This window comes from Diabrotica undecimpunctata, chromosome 2 (assembly GCF_040954645.1).
Source record: "Diabrotica undecimpunctata isolate CICGRU chromosome 2, icDiaUnde3, whole genome shotgun sequence".
Lineage (NCBI taxonomy): Eukaryota > Metazoa > Arthropoda > Insecta > Coleoptera > Chrysomelidae > Diabrotica > Diabrotica undecimpunctata.
In genome coordinates this window covers 159,484,644-159,508,442 of record NC_092804.1, presented here as the reverse complement: position 1 = coordinate 159,508,442, position 23,799 = coordinate 159,484,644, and the positions used below count along the sequence as shown (strand labels likewise).

Here is a 23,799-nt window from a genome sequence, read left to right as displayed (position 1 = left end):
CAAAATAAGTGAGCTAAAAAAGTAAGGTTCATAAAAAAATTTGATTTGATACTAAGACATTTTCATATATTTTTTCGACGTTTCGGTAGGAAATCAATGCCTTTTTCAAGAAGTAATATTGACTAAAAAAACATTTTATGACATACATAATACGGTTTAAAAGTTAAACTTTTGACTTACCAAGCATGTAAAAATTCGGTACTAACAAGTAGACGTCACAATTAAAATAATATTGAAAATATAGGACATACCAACTAAGTCACTACATGTAAAATGTATTTTAAATCTAATGTGTTCTTTATTGATGTTAGTTTATCGTTTAAATAACCAGTTATTTTAACATCATAGGCGTTCTGAGATTGTCTTTTTATGTGTCTTAATTTAAAATAAGTTAAAATATATTTTGTTCAAATTTTTGACATCTTTTTTATCATTTATTGCATTATTATTTTTTTTTATTTGTATAGACTCTAGAAGCTCTCTCTTCTTCCTGTTGGGTTGAGGTCTATTGATAGGATCGGATAATCTAATAGCTCTATCGGCGAGTCCGATAACTACTGATTTCTTTTGAGACAGGGGATGATGAGAGTTGAAATTCAGATATCTCGACGACCAGGTTATTTTGGTGTACCATGAAGTAGTTATAGTGCTGTTTTCTCTATGTAAGGTCAGGTCCAGAAAATTAATTTGATAATTTTTTTTCAATTTCTAATGTGATTTTTAGTTTTTGGTGAAAGTTATTGAATTCATTTCATGTTTATCAGTTTAATCATAAAGTAACACATGAAACATTTTAAAGTATGTATTAACAAATTCCTTCAGTCTTCAATATCCTCATCAGTGTCGGTTGAGGGACAAACTTCGTCTACAGCTGATTTCGATGTTGGCAAAGATGTGTACCAACCGTGAAATTCTTCTGGGATGTCTCATTTACGGCACAGTTGCAGCAGGCTTTTTTCTTTCCTGTTATTGGAATTATTTTTGAATATAAATTTTGAACGGTTATTTCTTCAAAATAATTTGAAAGAGTTTTACCAAAAACTTAAATTACTTTGAACTCTGAGGTATGGTCATACCTATACTGAATTATTTCTGGTTTACTTTTTCATATTTTAGGCACTAGATTTTGAACTAGTTTACTATGCTTCTTTGTGTATTTTTGTTCCTGTTTTTTATCAACTTGGTTGATAAATCTGTAAGGTCTTTAAAATCTGAAAAATTCATCTGACGAACATTATAACCCGGACGTTTTTTTAGTTTGGACACGTCTTGATCTAGGGATTCTAAAAATATTAAACCAGTCCTGAATGGTATAAACAGGAACGTATTTCTTTGCTTTTTCTATAGCACTGTGCTTGCTCTCCACTTCCATAAAGATGTGGAGATAACTTTTGGGGTACTTGTGTTCTATGATTTCTAGGTTTGAAGTTAAGACCAAATATAAAAATAGTGCTGCAACATTTTGGTTGCGGTTTTGTCTGCCATAGGTATTAGAAAACAAACAGAGCTGCTTTATTTCATTTTTTATTTGACTATTACAGTTAAATAAGCAACTACCTATTTCTGAACTGCCTCTTTTAGATAGATACTTCTCTTTGTTTTACAATATCTGTCTCTGTGGAAGTTTCTATGGGCCAGTATCTTCATTATTTTGAATTACAAACAGCTCTGAATTGGTACCTGGCAATGGCTGACATGGGATATTTTGTGGTTTTGAGCAATCTCCCTTTATTACAACTTCATCTTTTTCTTTATTGTCCATTATAAGTTGTAACATTTTACGGCTTTTTGACATATTGATTCTAAAAGAAGTTACACTCTTAGTAAGTTTCACTTATATCAAGGAATTTTTTATTAAAAGAAGATGCATAGTTGAGGAAAGCTGAAATACAACAGCGACTGTAAATAGAAAATATCCCTTTTCTTCTGAAAATTTTAAAAAATCTCTAATGCAATAATAATGGAAAAGTAATACTAAACTAAAACGATCAGTGTTTAGTGACGTTAATGAAATATTTTTTTAAATTTTATCTGACACAATGACCCTAAACGAAAAATGTCACTTTAGCATAAAATAATATTCGTCAGACTTCCCGAAAGTTAGCGGAAAACTGACACTAACGTTAAAATGACATTATTGTAATTAATCATATACCACTCACTTACCTTTGTTTTTTGCGGCAAACTGCACTTAGATACAATATGACGTTTTTTCACTTAAAGTTCGCACAATTCTCCACAACATAAACGTGCTTTTGGTTTTAAAGAGAGTCTAGTACTGACACGTCATGCAACTTTTACGAGAGATTATAATGACACTAAGTGCCATCTCTTCGTTAGGGTCACGAGTTACGGTACAGGGTTTGGCTGGGCTGTAGTGCGCGCCAAATGCCATTAGATGGCGGTGATAACTAAAATCTGGATTTTTTTGTATAGTGACACTATTGGAATAAGCGTGCGATATGTGGAAAAAATTATCTGACTATAGGGCATTAAGACAACGCAACGAACTGAGAAAAATATTTTATAGACTTATATGTCCAAGTAAAATATTATGTAACCACATGTCTGTGATAGACCCGTAAGCACAATTTTGTCAGTCTTCTCTGTACATCGTTACCGAAACAAAGTTTATTTTTTAGACGGTTTGGGAAAATATTTCAAGATTACAAGGTTTAAATTCAGTTTATTACATCTCAATTCGTAAAAAATAACAATAAATTCTTAACGGCATAAATTAAAGCAATTGATTCTAAAAAAAAAAACAATTTTATAATTTTAATTGAAACTATTTTAAATTAAATTGTCAAAAATCCTCCACGTACAGCCAAGCAGTAGCCCAATATATTGTATAATAAAATTGCGTTTGGGTGGTTGATAACATTTCGGGTGTTATGCTTTGAAAGGCCTGAATGATTTATTGACCTAATTCGTCTAAATTTCAGGCACGTTCACGCTCATCTCGGCAAATTTGTTGCTTCATACAGCCTCATACAAAAAAGTCCAAAGGTGCAAAATCAGCAGAGCGACGTGGCATTTTTATGGTATCTTTTGTACTACTAAATCTATTGAAAACGCAGAGATTAAGCGGAGAATGGGAGTGCAATCAGATATAATCGACTATATAGAGGAGAAGAGACTATCCTGGTACGGCCACGTCAGAAGAGCGGACAGAGGACGCTGGATAAATAAAATCACAGAATGGAGCCCGATTGGAAGAAGAAAGAGAGGAAGACCCCGAAGGTCATTCAGAGATGAAATCGACGAGGCTATGGAGAAAAGAACCCTGCGAGATGGAGACTGGAATGACAGGGAAAATTGGAGAAAACGGTTGAGTGATGGAAGACAGTGAAAACTGTGGAAATCCTTAGTAGTAGTAGTAGTAAATCTATCTGGAAACGCAATGTTTAAAAAATTTAACGTGCATTGTAAGCTGGCTTTGCTGCAACCAAGTTTCATCCATATTAGTAAATAATGCTAGAACTACTGTAAATATGTAATTTCTCAGGAAATCTAGGTATTTACGACGACATAAAGAGCCCACAATGAAAAAAAGCAATTTAGGTTGTCATTCAAAATACTAGCCCAGACGTTGACTCTTTGACAGTATTGTGTTTTGTAAGGAACACTTATAAGTACCCTACGGTAACAGATCGATTGTGATGGCCAGGTAAAGAAAAAGAAGACTTATCTGTAAACAAGATTTTTTTATGAAATCTTTGTCACGGTTAGTGCGTTTCATCGTGTCCCCACAAAACACTATCCGTTGTTCATAACCAGCAGGGAAAGAGTTTTTTGCAATTTGGAACAAAAGTATTTGTTTCTTTTTAAAATAATTCGTACAGTTTTAGCACTAACACCAGTTTCTCTTGAAATTGGGTGCTGGTAAAAAGATAATTGAAAAGGAAAATTGATTTCAGCTATACTACATACGGCAGTTTCAGACTGTTTTCGTTCTACAATTGTACGAGCTGATTGATTTTCATCTTCATTACTATCCGTGCATTTTCTGCATTTCTTGACAAAACCTGTATTTTAAAGGTTAAAAATAACGCTGTGAATTGTAGATTTTGTAGGGCTTTCGAATGAAAACGAAAACCTAACGATAATATTTTCGGCACTACTTCTATAATAATGCAATTTAATAATTTGAATTTTATGTTCAGTTCTAATGGTTATGATGTTGTGTATGCTATGCTTTCATATAGTGGGCATGAAAACTCGCTTTCGACCTATTCTTGCATTCATGTCACTTAATACAATCTTATGTGTCATCTTACCATTTTGAAAACTAACTTAAATAGCAATTTCTTTATTCTGTTTTTTTGCAATTAAAACTAGAATTGTTGCAAATGAAAACATAAACGTGTATTTGTCGTTTTCGTCGTTAAAACTGAATGTCCCTTTGACAAGACTAGAATGCAATCTAATGGGTGTTAAAAACAAGCTCGTATGTCGGTACTAGTTTCATACTATAATCGGTCTCTCTCTGTTAGCAGAACACCCTTACACTGTTATTTTCACAGTAATTATGCGTGCTATATGCAATTTTCAGATTACCAAAACTGTATAACAAAAGTTTAAATTTAATCTAGCCGGTAAATATTCTTATATACAGATTTTTTATTAATAGAATAGATAAATTACAAATAAATAGATCAATGGCTGAAAATTAAAACGTATAAGAAACGCAGCCAAAAATGACTTCGGATTCCAACGAATCTCGGTTAGAGCGACAAAAGTTAAATGTGTTTTACAAGACTACATTCCTATAGGTAAATTATATCCAAAATATTTCATTTACCTCTAATGTAAAGATAATGAAATAGTTTCGCCACAAAACTTGCAAAAGGAAAAGAAAATTTGTTTTCTTACATTGTTATGAACATCCTGGTGACTTACTATCTTATCTTAAATCTTACCGTATTATCTGTGTGGCGCCTCCACAAAAATTATAGATGTCTGATATTTGCAAATCCAAGCCGATAGTAAAATTTGTGATCTGCTCTGAAATAACCGTAATATTAATCGTTTTACACCACTACATTACACTCTTAATGTCTACTCGTCTTTCGCCTTTCCATTCTCTGCGCCAGAATTTACTCTCTAGAGATTAATTTTCGTACAACTATTATCATCTTTTATGACCTCTGGAGTTGGTTAGGAGGTCTTTTTATCAAAACAGGGCGGGCTTTAACAAATTTCAGTTAATACAATTTAATTATTAAAAATATTATTCAATATTATTTTAATATTTTAAGAAGACAATAAAGAATACAATTAAAAACTGGCAAATACAGTATTGCATCTCCATTTATAGGCTCATGCTGTATTAACTAATTATAGCAAGAAATCTTCAGGTTGGATTAGAAGATATCTACGTGTGGTACTGAAGATGCTCCTTCGAGGAATAATATACCTGGAAGATGCAGTTATTGTACTAGATAAAGGAAAAGTTATTTGTCAATCTTGTATTGAAAATGCCCAACAAAAGTAATCCTATTTACTCAATTGTTTAACTACTGTCTTATATGTAGACAGTGCAATATAAAAGTAGATTTAAATTTTTTTAACATATCAATTTTTTAGGATTGAAACTTTTAAGGTCTGCATTAGGAGTAATACCAGTTTTAGTTGTGTATTCCTTCCTTAGTGAACATTACTCTCGGTCCCGGGCACTCGAATACCACACACTCCCTCTTTCTGTAACCTCTGAATACTAGAGGCCAGAAATTCCAAACAGTGTATTTTTTCTACGCTTTCAAATTATGTATCGTGTGTTGTAAATTGTTCGTTTATGTCAGTGTTCTTCCTAATAAAACTTATTTATAGTCTTTTGTAATTTAGTTTTAGTTTGTGGTTTTGGTATGCTTTTATAACATTATCCAGTTTCATCAAACCATTATGTAAAAGAAATCTATTGAAGATAATTAGGATCCTTTATTTTACATTGTTTATATAAATTTATTTAAAACCCATCAAACTATTTTCTGATATTTATGTCATAGCATAATGCAACTAAAAAGGGCAATATATTCTTTTAGTTTTTGATAATTAATATTAAAGTCATCTTCTTTTTGTTTTACTACTACTTTTGGAAATTTTGCCCGTTTCCGTTTCCGCGGATTGTGCCTTTATGTTATTTTATCACTCTATCTTTAGCATTGTCTGTCCATCCTTTTTCTACCCGACTGCGATTTGGCTTTTGCTATCTTGACTTCCTTAGCATTTGTCATTCTGCATAATATTGTTACATTCTCTTTTTCTATTCAACATTCAGTAGCCTATTTTTTCCACTTTTCTGATTGCATGCTGTTCTGATTTCAGTTGGTTTCGTGTCAATTCGTTTTCGATCCATCAGTGTGTTTGCCATTATTGTTTCTAGTATTCCAATTTCTGTTTTCTCAAAAACATGCTTTTTGTTTTTGGATGTATCAGATCTTGTTTCAGCCATATATGTAATTATTGGTCTTATAGGCTGTTATATATATTGTTGTCTTGGTTTTCATGCTAATGTATTGTTCCTTTATACTGTATTGTTTTGACACCCTGTTGCTCTATTCTTCTTCTTTTTTACCTCTACAACTTTAAGTAAGTCTTGGCCGAGCTTACTATTTTCCTCCACTCTTGCTGGACTTTTGCAGCAAACTGCCATTTTTGCATTCCTATCTTACATAGATCACTCGTTACGGCATATTTTCATCTTTTTTTTTGGGAGACCAAGTGACCTTCTGCCATCGGTCTTTTCCCAGAAAATTGTATTTAGTATAATTTCGTCGTTCGATCTCAGTACATGTCCCGCTGATTTTATTCCATTTGCCTTAATATATGATTTTCTTTCCCATAGAGTACCTGGAGTTTCTGATTATGTCTATATCTTCACTCTTTTGTTATCTTGTCTACTAGGCCCAAATATTGTCAGGATGATCTTCGTTCTAAGACTAATAATTTTTTTGTTTCACGAGGGTTCAGTGCCTACGTCTTAATTTGATACGATAATATGGTGCGAATTACAGTTTTAAATACCTTTGTTTTATCTATCTTTTAGAAAAATTTTGATTTAAATATCGTCTCCAGTGAATAACACGCTTTATTTTCTGCCATAATTCTAGCTATTATATCTGTTTCATAACTATTTTTTCGGCTGTTATTATTAGTTCAAATTATTTGAACTAATGAAGTTTGACAGTGTTGCTTCCTTATAAAGTTGATAAAGCTCGTTGTTGTATCGACTTCTAAAAATTACATTTTCCCTCACTGTCCCTCATGTCCTAGTATTCTCCTTAGTACTTTTCTTTAAAATGTGTCGAGTTTGCCTTTGGATGTTGCTTTCAGGACCCATGCTTCACTGCCATAGCATGCTATTGGTCGAAATATTCTATTCCGTATTTCTCCATATTCTGATTAGTCGGCATACATTTCTACTCCCAGGTATGTACACTTTCCAACCGTTTCAATGCAATCTTTATGTATAATGTTTTGTGGGACTATACTTATTCTCGTCTGTATCATTATTTTTTTTTTGCTGTGTTAGTTTCCAGACCTAGCCCTTTGTTTGCGTCTTTAACTCTGCGTATGTTTCCTATGCTCCTGTTGATGTTCTACTCATAATATTAATATCTTCGACATAAGCGGCCAGTTGAACCGTTTGGTTGGTCAGTAGGTTCCAGCCGTTCGGTTGGTCTTCTTCTTCTTAAAGTGCCTATCCGTTCCGGATGTTGGCGATCATCACGGCTATCTATACTTTGTTTATTGCAGCGCGGAACAGTTCAGTGGTAGTCGTATTATACCAGTTTCGTAAATTTTGAAGCCAGAAAATGCGTCTTCTTCCCGGTCCTCTTTTACCATTTACCTTCCCTTGGAGAATCAGCTGGAGAAGGCCGTAACGTTCTTGATTTCTCATTACATGTCCTAGATGTTCGGTTGGTACTGTTAGCAAAAGCTAACAGTACCTTTGTTTTCTGGGCATCCAAGCCTCTTGTTGATTCTGGTTGTGATTTCTCGTTTCTCAACAAAGAAGAAAGTGGATCAACTTCTCTTAGAGATTTGTTTTGATTTAAAACTCATTTGATGTTCTGCTGCTAATTCGGATACGTGCATATGAATGCTGCACACACATCTGGAATAATACTAGCATCTTTCTGGATACTCCCATTTCCACCGTTACTTTATACAGTATATCGCTGTTTACAGAATCGTACGCTTGTTTAAAATCTACAAAAATTTTATGTACATTTTTGTTGTATTCCCAATTATTTTCTACTTTATTGCATCTCTGTATATCATCTTCTTTTAAATGACCTTAACTAAATAGTCTTCGCGGTATTGTGCAGTCTGTTATTCTTTACGCGGTCCCAGTCTGGAGTGAAATACCCACTTAAAAGGGGATCGCGGTACATGTAGACAGAAATACTCCACTACGGGTAGCATGTCTCTACAGGAACTCAGCTGCCACGCTGTGGGTGGGCAGCGGCTGTATTCGCTTACATTTTTTGGCACGTAAGAAGGCCAGGGTTCATAATTATCAGGTAAGGTTGACCTAATAAGTAATAAGTCATAAGGTAAGGATTTTTTTTTCTTGAACAGTGGCAGGATGAGTAGAAGGGAACACGTGATTTAACGCAGTGGATTTTCAGGTTAAGCAAGACACAGTCATACCAGTGCCTTAACTGTGGTCTTTTAAACACTGTGATACACACAAAGTTGGAGTCCGAGCATTGGGTCTATGAAAGATAAAAGTTTGAAAGAGAGTGCAATTGTAGAATATTTTATTTCATTAGAGAAATGGTGAAGAAAATGATAGAAGATGAGTGGTGGTGATTTCACAAATTTAGCAGGCAACTGCCAAGAGAAAATAGGGATTTCAAAACTAAATTCTAAAACAAGTTAGTTGCACCTCTGTGGGGTAAATACGAGAGATAATAGGACGACACGTGATAGAGAAAAAAACTACAGGGCATTGAAAGTCTTTAGTGGTTCGTGTTAATGCGGTTTTCCGCACTGTAATGAATATGTGTAACGAAGGATTAAAAGCGGATAGTAGCAACCATCAGGAGAGATATGCTTTAATGGGCGATTACATCCTGATATCTGAAGTGACTGAAGAGGAGAGGTTTTTATTTAGTTGAATGCCGACTGTCTTTAAGTAATGACTAAGTAGTGACGGGATGAAGTGTCAAAAGTCTAACCCCCTATCCCCCCCGGCATCTCGTTTTGGCACAACTTTGTAAAAGTATAAACCCAACACTACGTGGGGCACAGGTGTCTGCAAGCACATTTTTCACCTTTTCTATAAAGATCGAAAAAAAGACCAGGGAACTAAGGATGTATCATGTATTTATCTAACAATTATTTTAGGTTCTATATGGGTAAAATTACAAAAGTTATGCAAATTTATTTAAATTTTGTCGTATATTTTGATTTATTTGAAATTTAAATGAAAAATAATTAGAGTTTTCGTCTGTAAGGTAAAACCATTTTTTTTTATCAACATACTGAAAAACAGGAAAGGTTAGTTAATTAAAAAAACCGTTAAAATAAGCTGTGGTACAACTTTTATTAAGTTAAACTTTTAATGAACTATGGTGCATTTATTTATTAATAAACATTAAAATGCGATAAAAATTTTAAAACGATATACCTACATTTTTAATAAGTTTTACAAAAATGATTTTACAAGTTTTAATTTTAACTCAAATGGAGGCTTTTGTAGTATACACTATGTGATAACAATTTCTAAATTTCGTTTTATTGAATCGTCAAGTTAATATTTTTATCCCAAATTAGCTAAAGTGAACAATTTTTTGCAACAATATAAAAAGTATTCTATGGCGCCTAAATAACCATTCCCATCATGTAAGGAGCGCATGTGCAGCCGCCATTTTAAAAAAGTAGTTTTGTCTAGCAGTCCAGGTCAAAGTTCATTTTCTGATTTTGGCGAAAATAAGAAACATAAGAAACTCAGGTGCACAGTACCTTTAAAACTATCTAAAATGTAGATTGTGCGTTCGTGTGACAAATTTTACCTGTATATTTGAACATTTAAAAAAGTTAAACGATTTTTGAAATAAGAGTAATTACTTGTGTACAAATTTATAGTTCAGGCGTATTACCCAAAGAGTGGTTGACATCTTTTTTTATTTGTCTCCCTAAAAAGAAAAACGCAAGAGAATGCAGCGATTACCGCACCATTAGCTTAATGTCTCATACGCTAAAGTTACTACTTAAAATCATCCATAACCGAATATATCACAAACTGGACATAGACGTTAATAATACACAATTTGGTTTCCGCAAAGGCCTAGGAACACGTGAAGCTCTTTTTTCACTTAACATACTAATACAAAGATGCCTGGACGTCAATCAAGATATATACGCATGTTTTATTGACTATAATAAAGCATTCGATAAAGTACGACATGAACATTTAATGAATGTCCTGAAATCAAAGAAGATTGACTACAACGACCTCAGGGTCATATCAAATTTATACTATAAACAGCGAGCAAAAGTACGTGTTAACGAACAGCTGTCAGAAGAAATTGAAATTAGATGTGGAGTACGACAGGGATGCGTATTGTCGCCAATTCTTTTCAACGCCTACTCCGAAGAGGTCCTGAAAAAAGCTCTTGAGGGTGAAACAGCTGGAATAAAGGTAAATGGAGTTCCCATTAACAACATTAGATATGCGGACGACACTGTGATTTTAGCCGAAAACATTGAAGATCTTCAGAGACTGGTGACCAGAATAGCAGAGTATGGAAAAGAGTATGGTCTAACAATGAATGTCAAGAAGACGAAATTTATGGGAATATCGAAAACTCAAAGAAATAACGAGAGTGTTCTAATAAACGAAACCAACGTCGAACAAGTGGACAAATATGCATACCTGGGAACAATGATTAACTCCACAAATGATTACAATCAGGAGATAAGAATAAGAATAGAAAAGGCTAGAGCAAATTTCAACAAAATGAGAAGAGTTCTATGTACCAGGGATTTAAAACTGGAACTAAGAGTTAGGTTGGCGAGGTGCTATGTTTTTTCGACCTTATTTTATGGAATGGAATCTTGGACCTTGAATGCTACATCAATGAAAAAACTGGAATCATTTGAGCTGTGGGTGTACAGAAGAATTCTGAAAATATCATGGACAGAACACGTCACAAACAAAGAGGTTCTGAGAAGGATGAACAAAGAAATGGAAATTTTAAATTCAATAAAAACAAAAAAATTGGAATATCTTGGACATATTACACGTGGAGAGAAATACACCTTGCTCCAACTGATCATGCAGGGAAAGATCCAAGGAAAGAGAAGCATAGGGAGGCGTAGAATGTCATGGCTGCGCAACCTGAGAGAGTGGTACGGATGTACATCAAATGAACTTTTCAGAGCAGCCGTCTCAAAAGTTCGAATAGCTATGATGATTGCCGACCTCCGCCGCGGAGATGGCACTTGAAGAAGAAGACTTGTGTACTGTTTTTTTTCTTGGCTTCCTTAATTTATTTATAAGGTGTTTATTTTTGGATACAGTTGTTTTAAACTGATTTATTTATTTATGGTTTATTGCAGACATAGGTATCTGCGAGACGAAATGGCTAGGGTCAAACATATTGGAGAGCAATGGATACATTGTCTTCCACTCGGGAAAGGCAGAAGGACCCAGACGTAACGGAGTCGAAATTATTGTCAATGAAGAAATTTGTAACTGTATAAGAAATTTCGTTCCTTTAAATGATCGCATCATGATGATACAGCTGCAAAATAAATTAATGAATATTAATATAATACAAGTATATGCACCAACAGGTGACAAACCAGATGAAGAAATTGAGCTATTTTACAACCAAATTAAACAAATTCTCCGGAGCACAAAAAAATGAAGCTACGATTATTATGGGAGACTTCAACGCAAAAGTTGGTGCCGAAATAACACTTGTATAACCGAAAAGTATGGACTTGGAGAAAGGAACGAAAGAGGGCAGAGACTAATACAGTTCTACCAAGAAGAGAATTCCATTATAGCAAATACTTTGTTTCAACAACCTAAAAGACGACTATATACCTGGAAATCTACAGCTGATCAAGAAGGAAAGGTAGTCAGAAATCAAATCGACTACATTAATATTAACAGAAGGTTTCTCTACCTCACCTTCGTCGACTACGAGAAGGCATTTGACAATGTTAAACATGATATCATGATGGAACTACTACATAGGGCCAACATTGACCAGAAGGAGATCAGAATTATTCAGAATCTATACTGGAACCAAATGGCAAAGGTGAGGATTGATCAAGACCAGTATACGGATGAATTTGAAATCCAGAAAGGTGTCCGCCAAGGCTGCATACTCTCTCCGATGCTTTTTAATTTATATGTTAAAAATATATTTGCGGAAGCATTAGAAGACACGGAATTAGGCATTAAGGTGAACGGCATACCAATTAGCAACCTATGCTATGCGGACGACACAGTGATTATAACTGATAAATTGGAAGATTAGCAGTTATTACTTGATAGGGTGAATAGCATAGGTAAAAAATATGGCCTCAAAATCAACATTTTGAAAACGAAATATATGGTCATTAGCAGAAACCCTCCAGAAAACCCGATAATATGCATAGGTGACGATCGCATAAAACGCGTGAAAACTTTTAAATACGTTGACACCACAATCAATGACCAATCGGATCCACAACAAGAGATAAAAACTCGAATACAAATGGCAAGACAAGCTTTTGTGAAATTCAGACCGCTCCTATGTAATCAAAACCTAAATTTCGAAATACGCTACAGAATGGTCAAGTGCTACATATGGTCCATCTTGCTTTATGGCATGGAAACGTGGACTTTGAAAAAACATCTATCAACAAACTTGAAGCATTTGAAATGTGGTCATTAAGAAGAATGATGCGCATACCTTGGGTGGATAGAGTTCAAAACGATGACGTCCTTAAGAGAGCCGGCGTGGAAAGAGAACTCTTTAAATTAATTAAAAAACGCAAGATTGGTTACCTTGGGCATATATTAAGAGGAGCAAAATATGAAATACCACAGTTAATCCTACAAAGGAAGATCGAAGGTAGGAGAGGAGCCGCCCGCAAACAATTATCCTGGTTAAGGAATATTAAAGAATGGACAGGAATACACAATACATGCGAGCTGTGTCACGCCGCCAAGAACAGAATATTAAGTAATGAGATAGTCGCCTACGCACTTTGGTGTATGGCATGTTAAGAAGAAGAAGAAGGTTTAGAAACAATATTACATCTGCAAAACATTTCCAAGTGCAGACGAAGCAACTAATCATAACCTGCTCTGTGCTGAATTCAAACTTATATTAAAAATAATAAAAACACCGACAGCTCAGAAAAAAAATAATTGACTCCTAAGAAATGCCAAAATAGCAGATAAGTTCGGAAATAAGATAAGTCATGAAATTAAAAAACAGCTAGAAAGATCTGAATAAGAAAATATCAGACAAAATATAGATATAATGAATTCCACCATGGTTACCATAGAAGACGAAGTTTTGAAATCAGAAAAAAAGCCAGTAAAGAAAAAGGATTGGATGACCGATAACATACTAGACCTGATTCAGCAAAGAAGAAATTGTAAAAATAAAGATGAGACTTGATATAGAGAAATATAGGATACGAAGTTAAGCGAGCCAAAGAGACCTGGATGGAACAAAGATGTCATGATATGGAAGAACTACAAAGAAAACATGACGAGTTTAATATACACAAAAAACTTAAGAAATTACCTACACTCAGAGAAAAAGAACTCCTCACTTTATGAAAAACTCCAAAGGTAAAATTATTCTCGACTTAAACCAAAAAAAAAAAAAGAAAAATGGACCAACTACATAAAAGAGCTCTTCCTGGATACGAGGCCACCACTTAACACCACAAAGTATACGAATACTGGTCCTAGTATTTTAAAAGCAGAAGTAGAGAAAGCCATCAAACAAAGCAAAAATGGGAAATCTCCAGGCCCTGACCAAATACCATCAGACTAATTTAAACTTCTAGACGACGAAAATGTCTCAGAACTAACAAACATTTATAACCACTTATACGAAACTGGAACACTGTCACGAATATGGTTGGAGTCTACATTTATCCCACTTCCAAAAAAACCTAATATATCATCATGTAAAGACTTTATACTAATTAGTGTCATGAGTTACTCTCTTAAGCTACTTCTTAGGATAATTCTTAATAGAATCAAGCAGAAATTTGAAGATACAATGAGAAATAAACAATTCGGTTTCAGAGAAGGATTGTGAACAAGGGAAGCTTTGTTCTCAATGCTAACACTACTTCAACGATCATGGGAAGTACAGAAACCAATTTACGTCTGTTTTATAGATAATGAGAAGGCGTTTGATAGCGTTCAACTGATAGATTGGAATAGATGATAAAGATCTGATACTTTTACAACATCTATATTGGAATCAAGAAGCTTCTATTCTGGTAGACGGCAAAGAAACAGACAAAATTGGTATTCAAAGAGGTGTTAGACAGGGTTGTGTGTTGTCCCCAACTTTGTTTAACGTTTACTCAGAAATAATTTTTAACGAAGCTTTGAAAGAGCAATGTGGAGTTTGAATCGGGGGAGAAACTATTAACAACATCAGATATGCAGATGATACCGCGATCATAGCTGAAAGTATCGAAGGTCTTCAATTCCTTATAGATCGAGTCATTAGAGAATACTCTAATAACGGATTAAGCATAAATACAACAAACACACAAAGTTACTTGTGGTTAGTAAAGAAGACCTCGGAGCTATACAGCTAATTTTCAATAATGAACCGATAACAAAAGTTAACCATTTTAAATACCTAGGATGTTGAATAAACGAGACACTAAAGCAGGATGAATAAATTAAAACTCATATAGAAATTGCAAGAAAAGCATTTATGAAACTTAGATCTATTCTGAGCAATTCTCAGCTGAACTTACAGCTGAGAATGAAATTCCTAAAATGTAACATGTATCCTCTATTACTGTATGGATGTGAAACCTGGATTATGAAGGTTAACATGATGAACCAATAAGAAGCCTTCGAGATGTGATTATATCGTAGAATGCTCAGAACATCATGGGTCCAACACATTTCAAACGGAGAAGTCTCAAACAGAGTAGGTCAAGGTGAAGGCGACTTAATAAAGATGATAAAAAAAGAAAACTCAAATATCTGGGGCATATAATGAGAGTAAGCAGATACAGGATAATGCAGTTGATACTCAACGAAAAGATCGACGAAAAAAGAGGAATTGGTAGGAAGAACGACTCATGACTTCGAAACCTTCGTCAATGGACTGGCTTATCAGCAGATGAATTATTACATGCCGCGCAGAATCGAGAACGATATCGGCAAATGGTCATGGAAGCTACCCATGCCTAAAACTTGGGCATGGTACTCAAAGAAGAAGAAGATAAGCTATTACGAAAAAGAATAGCACAGAGGCGAAGTGGCAAAAAGATAAGAAAATGTACAAGCACGTGTATGACATGCAGAGCATCACTACTACAGCTGCAGGTCAAAGCTGCCGAATTATTTAAAATCGAGATAATACAAAATAAAAATATAATATTTGTCCAAATCTACTCGTAATATAAAACTACAGAGGAAACGATGCGAAAACTACAGAGGAATAAGCGTAATATCACCAATAGGAAGATTATATGGGAAGATACTACGAGAAAAGATAGAGCAAGCGATAAAAGGCAAAATCGGAGAGGATCAGGCAGGCTTCACGGCAGGAAGATCATGCATAGACCACATATACACACTGGAACAACTGTTGGAAAAGAAAAAAGCAAAAAATAGAGATATACACTTGGCATTTGTGGACCTGAGAAAGGCGTATGACTCTGTACCAAGGTCAGAACTATGGGAGGCAATGTACAAATTAGAAATACAGACGGAACTCATAGAAGCTACAAAAGCTCTGTATAAAGAAAATAAAGTGTCCATTAAAATGGGAACAAGAATCATAGGAGACTTCACCACAACAAAAGGGCTCCTGCAGGGTTGTTCCACATCTCCAACCCTATTCAAAATATACTTAGAGAAAGCCTTGACTACATGGAAAAGAAAATGCGAAGGCATGGGAGTACCGGTACGGAACGAATACCTATATACATTAAGTTTTGCAGACGATCAAGTAGTGATTGCACAAGACCAAGACGACCTAAGCTACATGATGAAAAAACTACAAGAAGAATATACCAAGGCTGGCCTAGATATTAACCTCGCGAAAACAGAGTACCTATCTACAAGTGAAGAAGACATAGAAGATCTACAGATTGATGACAACGTAACAATCAAAGGAAAGGATAAATTCAAATACCTGTGGTTTATAATCACGAAAAAGGCAACAACAGAGGAAGAAATTACACAAAGATTAGGACAAACAAGAACAGCAATCCGACAACTTAACTCAGTATGGTGGGATAGACACCTAAATATGAAGACAAAAACGCAGATTTATAAAACATTAGTGCGAAGTATTATGACATATGGGGCTGAAAATTGGATCATAAACAAGAAAACCAGCAGTAAGATAGTAGCAACAGAGATGGAATGCCTGCGAAGATGCTGCAGAGTAACAAGAATGGATAGGAGAAGTAATGACGAAATAAAGCAAAGAACATCAATAGAAACAGACATACTAACATATATAGAACAAAAAAGACTAAAGTGGTATGGACATGTAAGAAGAACTAGCGACAGCAGATGGATAAAGAAAATAACCGAATGGAGCCCCATAGGAAGGAGGAAAAGAGGACGACCCCGAAAATCCTGGGGGATCGAAGTAGACGACGCCATGAGTAAGAGAGGACTGAACGATGGAGAATGGAACAACAGAGAGAGATGGAAACGGTTGAGCGAGGGAAGGCAGTGAATACTGTAGAATCCCTAAATATATATATATATATATATATATATATATATATATATATATATATATATATATATATATATATATATATATATATAAAACTGAGAATAAAATCAACTAATGTGATCTGTAACTCCGAAAACGATAAGGACTAAAATTACGAATATACAATTTATAATGTTCCCCTCTAAGAGAACTTTTAACAATTTTTGTTCTTTCTACCCACAATGTATTGTATTTTTTATTAAGCAAATAAACGTTTAGTTTTTACAAAGAAAATCGTTATTGCCTAAAACTGTCCTGTGTCTTTTAGCAGCCAAACTGAAGTACGTCTAAATGGATTAATGGTTTATAGTCCTCGGGATGGCGAAGGATAGGTCTAGATTGCCAAAAAAGTGGGACAAAATGGCCCGTTTATGGGTCTACTCGCTGTTGTAATTGGGAATGTAATGCTCTAGTAAAATTACTTTTAGGAGATGTTAGGTAACGTCAACGAGGTTTAGCTGTACGAGATAAGAATTTCGTTGACATAAAAACTTTAATTCTGGTTAAATGTTATTTTCTCAACAATTAAAAATGTCTGTTCCTTTCTTTTTAATCTAATTTGACCAAGTTTAAATCAAAAGTTTTAACTCTGTTTTGAAATAAAATGAATTTTTGTGTAGATACAATTTCATTTTCTATTATCACATCAATAGATTAAAGCAGATTATACTTTATAAGTTAAAAAAATAACCTCAATTCTTGTTATAAAATTTTTGAAAATAAAAAATAAACATGTAAATATTTATTCTAGTGTTTTAATTGATTTAGTTTTGATTTCTTCTTCTTCTTCTAATGGCGCTACAACCCTTTGTGAGTCTTGGCCTGCTTAACAATGTTCTTCCATTCTGCCCTGTCGGATACTTTCCTTCGCCACTGCCTGATGTTCATGGTTTTAAGATCCCTCTCTACGTCGTCTATCCATCTTCTACGGGGCCTTCCTCTTGTTCTGTTTCCTTGGGGCTTCCATCTCTGGACTACTTTTACAGCTCGATTATCTGGCATTCTTTCTAGGTGACCAAGCCAGTTTAGTCTTTGTGATTTTACAAATCTGACAATATCTGCGCTCTGCATTAGTTCATCCAGCTCGTGGTTCATTTTAATTCTCCACGAACTATCGCTGCATTGGGTTGGTCCAAATATCTTTCTTAGTATTTTGCGCTCAAATATTCTCAGTTGATTTTCATCAGTGGTTGAGAGGGTCCACGTTTCACATCCATATGTGACCACTGGTCTAATTACTGTTTTGTAGATTCTCAGCTTAGACTCACGATTCAGTAACTTACTTTTCATTAAGTCTTTGTATGCATAAAAGCACTTATTACCGCTAAGAATCCGTGCTTGTATTTCTTGACTGATGTTGTTGTTGTCATTTATTATTGAGCCTAGGTAGGGAAAAGTGGAGGCATATTTGTAGGTATGGTTGTCTACCTTCAGGTTCTCATGTTCATTCGATTTTGTGCACTCCATATATTTTGTTTTGCTTTCATTTATATATAAACCAAACGTAGCAGCTTCTCGTTTCAGTTCTATGACTTTTTCGCTCAATACCCTTTTGTTGCGGCTTATTATGGCAACATCATCCGCATATGCGCATATTTGCATAGCTCTTGTATTAATACAGCCATTTACATCCAGTTTTCTAACAACAGCTTCTAAAGTTAGATTAAAAAGTGTTGTTGATAAGGCATCCCCTTGTCTAACTCCAATTTCAATATCAAAGGCCTGCGTCATATCTCCATCTATTCTCACCATAGCTTTGGAACCCTCCAGAGTCATTCGTATAAGTTTAACCAACTTATTGGGTATCCCTAACATAGATAGTTGCTTTAACATCTTTTGTCGATCTACTCCATCAAACGCCTGTTTGAAATCGATATACAAGTTGTAAATAGGTATGTTATATTCAACACATTTTTCATGTATACCTCTTAACATATGTTAATTTCATATGTTAGTTTTGATTTATTTTCTTAAAAAACTGCACGTGAATATTTTTTTACTTTTAACTTTTAACTACGGTCCAGTCACCATTAGTCATAACTACGTGCGCGGTGTCTATACACTAAAGTCTTTTGTTCTTGCAAATGCAAGAACAAAAACTCAAGCACCTCTTTTTCTCAAAAAATAACATTTTTGAGTTTCTTGTATATAAGCTTAACATTCAAAACTTTATAAAACTAATTTATAAAACTAAAACAAAGTAGTAAATAATAATATCCAAGAAACACGACCACAATTGAGAACATGTGCTATTCATTTTCGTTTTCTTCCTCGTTTGTACTAAATTACCATTTGCAATAATTGCAACAGAAGGCTTTTTGTTGCAATAATGAATAAACAAAAACCATTGTATCATATTTGTTGCAAGATATTGTTGTAACTTTATATTGCTTTTTTCAAAACAATAGCAATTTCACGTTTTTGCTGAGGGTTCTTCATCGTAATGGTCTTGTACAGTTTTGTATTTCTTTAAGAATCTTTTTAACCCCAGAGGTAAACCCTGTACTTCAGCCCTCTCACAAATATGAGGTCTTATTTGTACTAAAGATAATTCTTTGAGAAAAACTCTTTTATATTTTTTAGGATTGTGGATGTTAGCAGCAGTGTATAGGATCTGGCTGTTAATTTCGTCAATGTCTAGGAGTTGGCCAAACAATAACATTGGTCATCTTCGCGTTCTTTGGGATACCGAATAGGTACTGCACATTTTTTCTTTCTTTATTCAATTTCTTTTGATTGGTTTTCCTGTTTCAGAATCTACTGTAGAATTACTGTGCATGATAGATTAAAAAATGACACTTTTGGTTTTCAAAAGTGGATCATCCACTTTTGAAAACCAAAAGTGGATGATCCAAATGGTGTGTTTCTACTTGGTAAAAACTCTGAGAGGTAGTTTGGAGTGAATCCGAAAATTGAAGATTTCTCTAAATGGTTTTGTAGAAATTCCCGAGGAACAAAACTTTAATTTTTTTCACTGTGCCCACAAGAGCTAGTGAGTTTGCCAATTTATGTGCAAGAGCAAGATCAGTAAAATAGTTTTCGCAAGTCGCATTCCTCTTGAAATTATAATAAGGCTCAACGGGTTGCTTTACAACTTGAGATGCAAGACCTTTGGCTACTGTATTTCCGTTGGTTTCTGTATATGGTATTTCACTTAAAGGATAATATATTTCCGAGTCACAGGGAACCATACTTTCATGTCATACTTATATGGATTTAAAGGCATATACTACTTGAAAGGACACCTACCTCGATACGGAACAAGTTGCTCATCTACCGTTGTGATTTTCCCTGGTAAATAGTATTTCTAAATGTTTTGATTAACTTTATATAGCTTGTTTTCATTCTTCATTGAACTATGTTTATTCTCTCCGTTGTGTCTTTGTTCCTAGGACTTCTTTCGCTGTGTTGAGTATGATACTGCTTATGGTGTTCCATTGGTTTTCCATTGTGAAGTCTGCTCTGTTTTCTTCTAGTAATTGTTCATCTACTTTTCTCTCAAATCTTTCTTGTACATCAGAGACGTTTAGGTTAACTAAGTTTAGTTTTTCTTGTTTTGGATATTTTTTCTTTACCTGTCGACTGATTTTGCATCTAAACCGTGTCTGTACTAGCAGATGGTCTGAGTCACAGCTTGCGGCACGTCTATTTGATTGATTGTATTTCTGTCAGGTGATATCCAGGTGCCCTTATGTATGTCTTTATGTGGGAAGCATGTCGAGCTGATAATCATTCTATCATTAATATTCTTTCCAGCTGCGAAATCTATTAGAAACTAACCATTTTCATTTGTGTCCCTATGCAAACTATGTTTCCTTCTTACCCCTATGTACTCTTTTTCTTTTCCGATCTTGGCGTTTGTGTCGCCTATCACCATTTATGTCATTTCTTGGTATTGAGTCATAGATTCGTTCTAGATCTTGATAAAAGGCTACCTTTTCTTTTTCCTGTTCATTTGTGGGACAGTGTACATTTATAAGGGTTATGTTAAAGAAATTCGTTTTTGTCCTAAGTTTGCAGATTCTTTTATTGATGGCTTGAAAGTCTGTTATCAGGTGCTTCATTTTATTATCTACGATAAAGGCTACTCCAAATTCTTTATTTCCTTCATCTTTACCGCTATACAGTATAGTGTGTGTTTTAGTGTCCCGGATACCTTTTCCTAACCATTTAGTTTCTTGTGTAGTAGTGATTACTATTTTATATCTTTTCAATTCGTGTAGAAGAATCCTCTGTGTTCCTGGTCTATTTAGCGTTCTGACATTCCATGTTTCCAGCATAAATTCCATATTCCGTTGCCAAAGTCGTCGTCTTGATATCCGTCCATTCTTGAGGCCTATCTGAAGGTTTCGTAGTAGTACTTTTTTACAGGAATCGGTTACTGGCCTATCGCCCAACCCCCTTTTCGGAGGACCATTTCTCCCTTCCTCGTCAGCCCTGACCCTACTTTCCACTGGGGTTGGTTACCCAATCTCCGGTAAGGTTTCTCAGGTTTACCGGGGTTCATCCGTGTGATTAAACCACACTTCTTGGAGGTAAGGATAGGAATTAAGTAAGAGTGGCTAGAGGTGTTATCAGGAAGCAGCACCTTGTATTGTGCATCACTACTCCTTAGAACCCCATTTTTTAGTTAATATTTCAAAGAGTTGTTTCAAACCTCTAAAAATCTTCACAACCGTAGCCTATTTATTGTCAAGCGGCCACCACAGAAACTGCCGAGCGAGTCTACATATAATATTTGTTAATATGATCAAATACTTATGAGCGATAAATTCCTTATTCTTTAATGTTTTTGTCACCTACGTTTTAATGAAAATTTTACCCATTGTTGATCTATCTTGCATAAATTCAAACTGACATTTAAATATTTCGGTTTTCCAAATGGTCCACCTATGTCTCTCATACTTTTATGATGTGACTAAGTAGTGTTACGGCTCTGTAGTTTGTGCATTTTTGAACCAATTCTTCGTTTTTCTAAGGACGTACTTATACACTGCTTCTCCATATGTATTATTTGGTCCAACTGCAATACTTATTTTTTTCGTTGCTATTTATTTAAGGGCCTTAAAAATGATTTTATACAAAACTAATTGAATATAATTAGTTTTTAATAGCAACAACTTAGTCAGTTAGACATTATATAAATATCGTATTACCGTATAAAATTCTTATTGCCTAATCAAGTAATCTGAATAAAGCTGCCATTTTATGTCGGTATATCTAATCTCGAAATTCCTTTTGTAAATTTTCCAGGTTTAGGATTTCAAATTGCACCTTATTAAGCTAGAAAGTTTCAGGCAGATGAAATCTAGTCTCACCGCTGTTACACACTTCGTTTCTCGGGTTCGGAGAATGTTGAATAGTTCTCGAAAAGTTGGCGTACTATTCTCAATACAGGAAATTCTATTTTCATGTGTTCTTTGTCTACCTGCAGTAGCTTGTTAGTGGTTTGCCGGATTTTGCCTCTTTCTACTTGATTTCCAAAAGTGAAATTTGTATTTGCTTAGCAGATACTGCTAGATTCCCAGCAGCAGTTTTGGAAAATCAATCGGGGAAAACGTGCATTGTTTTGCATATCAAAATGTTGTTAGTTTATCTTTTAATAAACAAGTTAGGGAACATCAGCTTGGAAAATATAAACTATACAGCAAAATCTGTATTTAGAAAACCAAGAAATTGAGTATTGATTTTACAAATTCTACCTTTGAATTGGATTATTTATAAATTAATTATATACTTAGACTCTCTTTTTCTTGTTAAACTGAGTAAACTTCTAGGTATAGTGAGTACACTTTTTACTCTATTCATTTTTAGTTGTATTTTATAATTTGGCAGCCGTAATGCACTTGTGATTTTTATGTTATGTTTAAGGTTTTTTTTATTTTGATTTGTTTTGTTTAGCCTATGTCACCACATATTTGTCAGACTTTTGTACGTGTAAACGGATTAACCTAAATTTCACAGCCTTTTAAGATATTTAAAATATTTAATATGTTTAATATTAAATAACAAAGAAATCAAAATATTCTGTTATGCAGACAGAGATATAGAAGATAGTCTGCAAAAACTGGTCCACAGAGTTAACACAAATTTAATTGTCATCTCAGAAATATAAACAATAAAAATCAGTAAAGAACCAACCAGATATAAAATAGAAATTGATGGCATCAGTATCGAACAAGTAATGGAAATAAAATACCTTGGAATTACACTGTCCAGCTATGAAGACCTACACAAAGAAGTGAGAGATTAAATAAAAAAGGAAATAGACTAGCAGGATGCTTCAATAACACTATATGGTAAAACAGACACATTAACACTGAGATGAAGTTAGGAATTTATAAAGCCAGTGTAAGACTGATAATAACATATGCCTCAGAAATAAGACCTGACACAGCCACAACACAAAGGTTTTTAAAAACGACAGAGATGAGAGTACTGAGAAGAATTACAGGAAATAAGCTGAGAGATGGAACAAAACGGTTGACGGAAAAGAGACGCACATTTCTAAGCGAAGGAAAGCGAAACACCGATGGTTTCAAAGAATTGAATAAACAAATAAAGAAGGGAGTAAAGAAAGATTTAAGGATCTATAATGAAAACAAGGTAGAAAAAATAATAAAATAGAATAATAGAAGATAAACATTTTACCGTGATTTATATTCCTCAAACAAGAACCCAGATAACACTGCAAAGGAAGATCTTAAGAGAAAAACAACGAATGTCAACTTAGAAATACTCCCTAACATAGAATTCTTCAAAATAAAAAAAGAACAACTAAGGAAAAATAAGGCACCAAGCCCAGATGAAATACTTGTAGAAATGTTGAAGGAGG

At 34.4% G+C, this 23,799-nt stretch overlaps 1 protein-coding gene across 9 annotated transcripts in view; it reads left to right on the top strand.

Annotated features, from left to right (window-relative positions):
- The window catches only part of dlg1 (MAGUK family member discs large 1), a 1,569,679-nt gene that overhangs the window by 53,760 nt on the left and 1,492,120 nt on the right, over nucleotides 1-23,799 (top strand). The window lies entirely within an intron of this gene.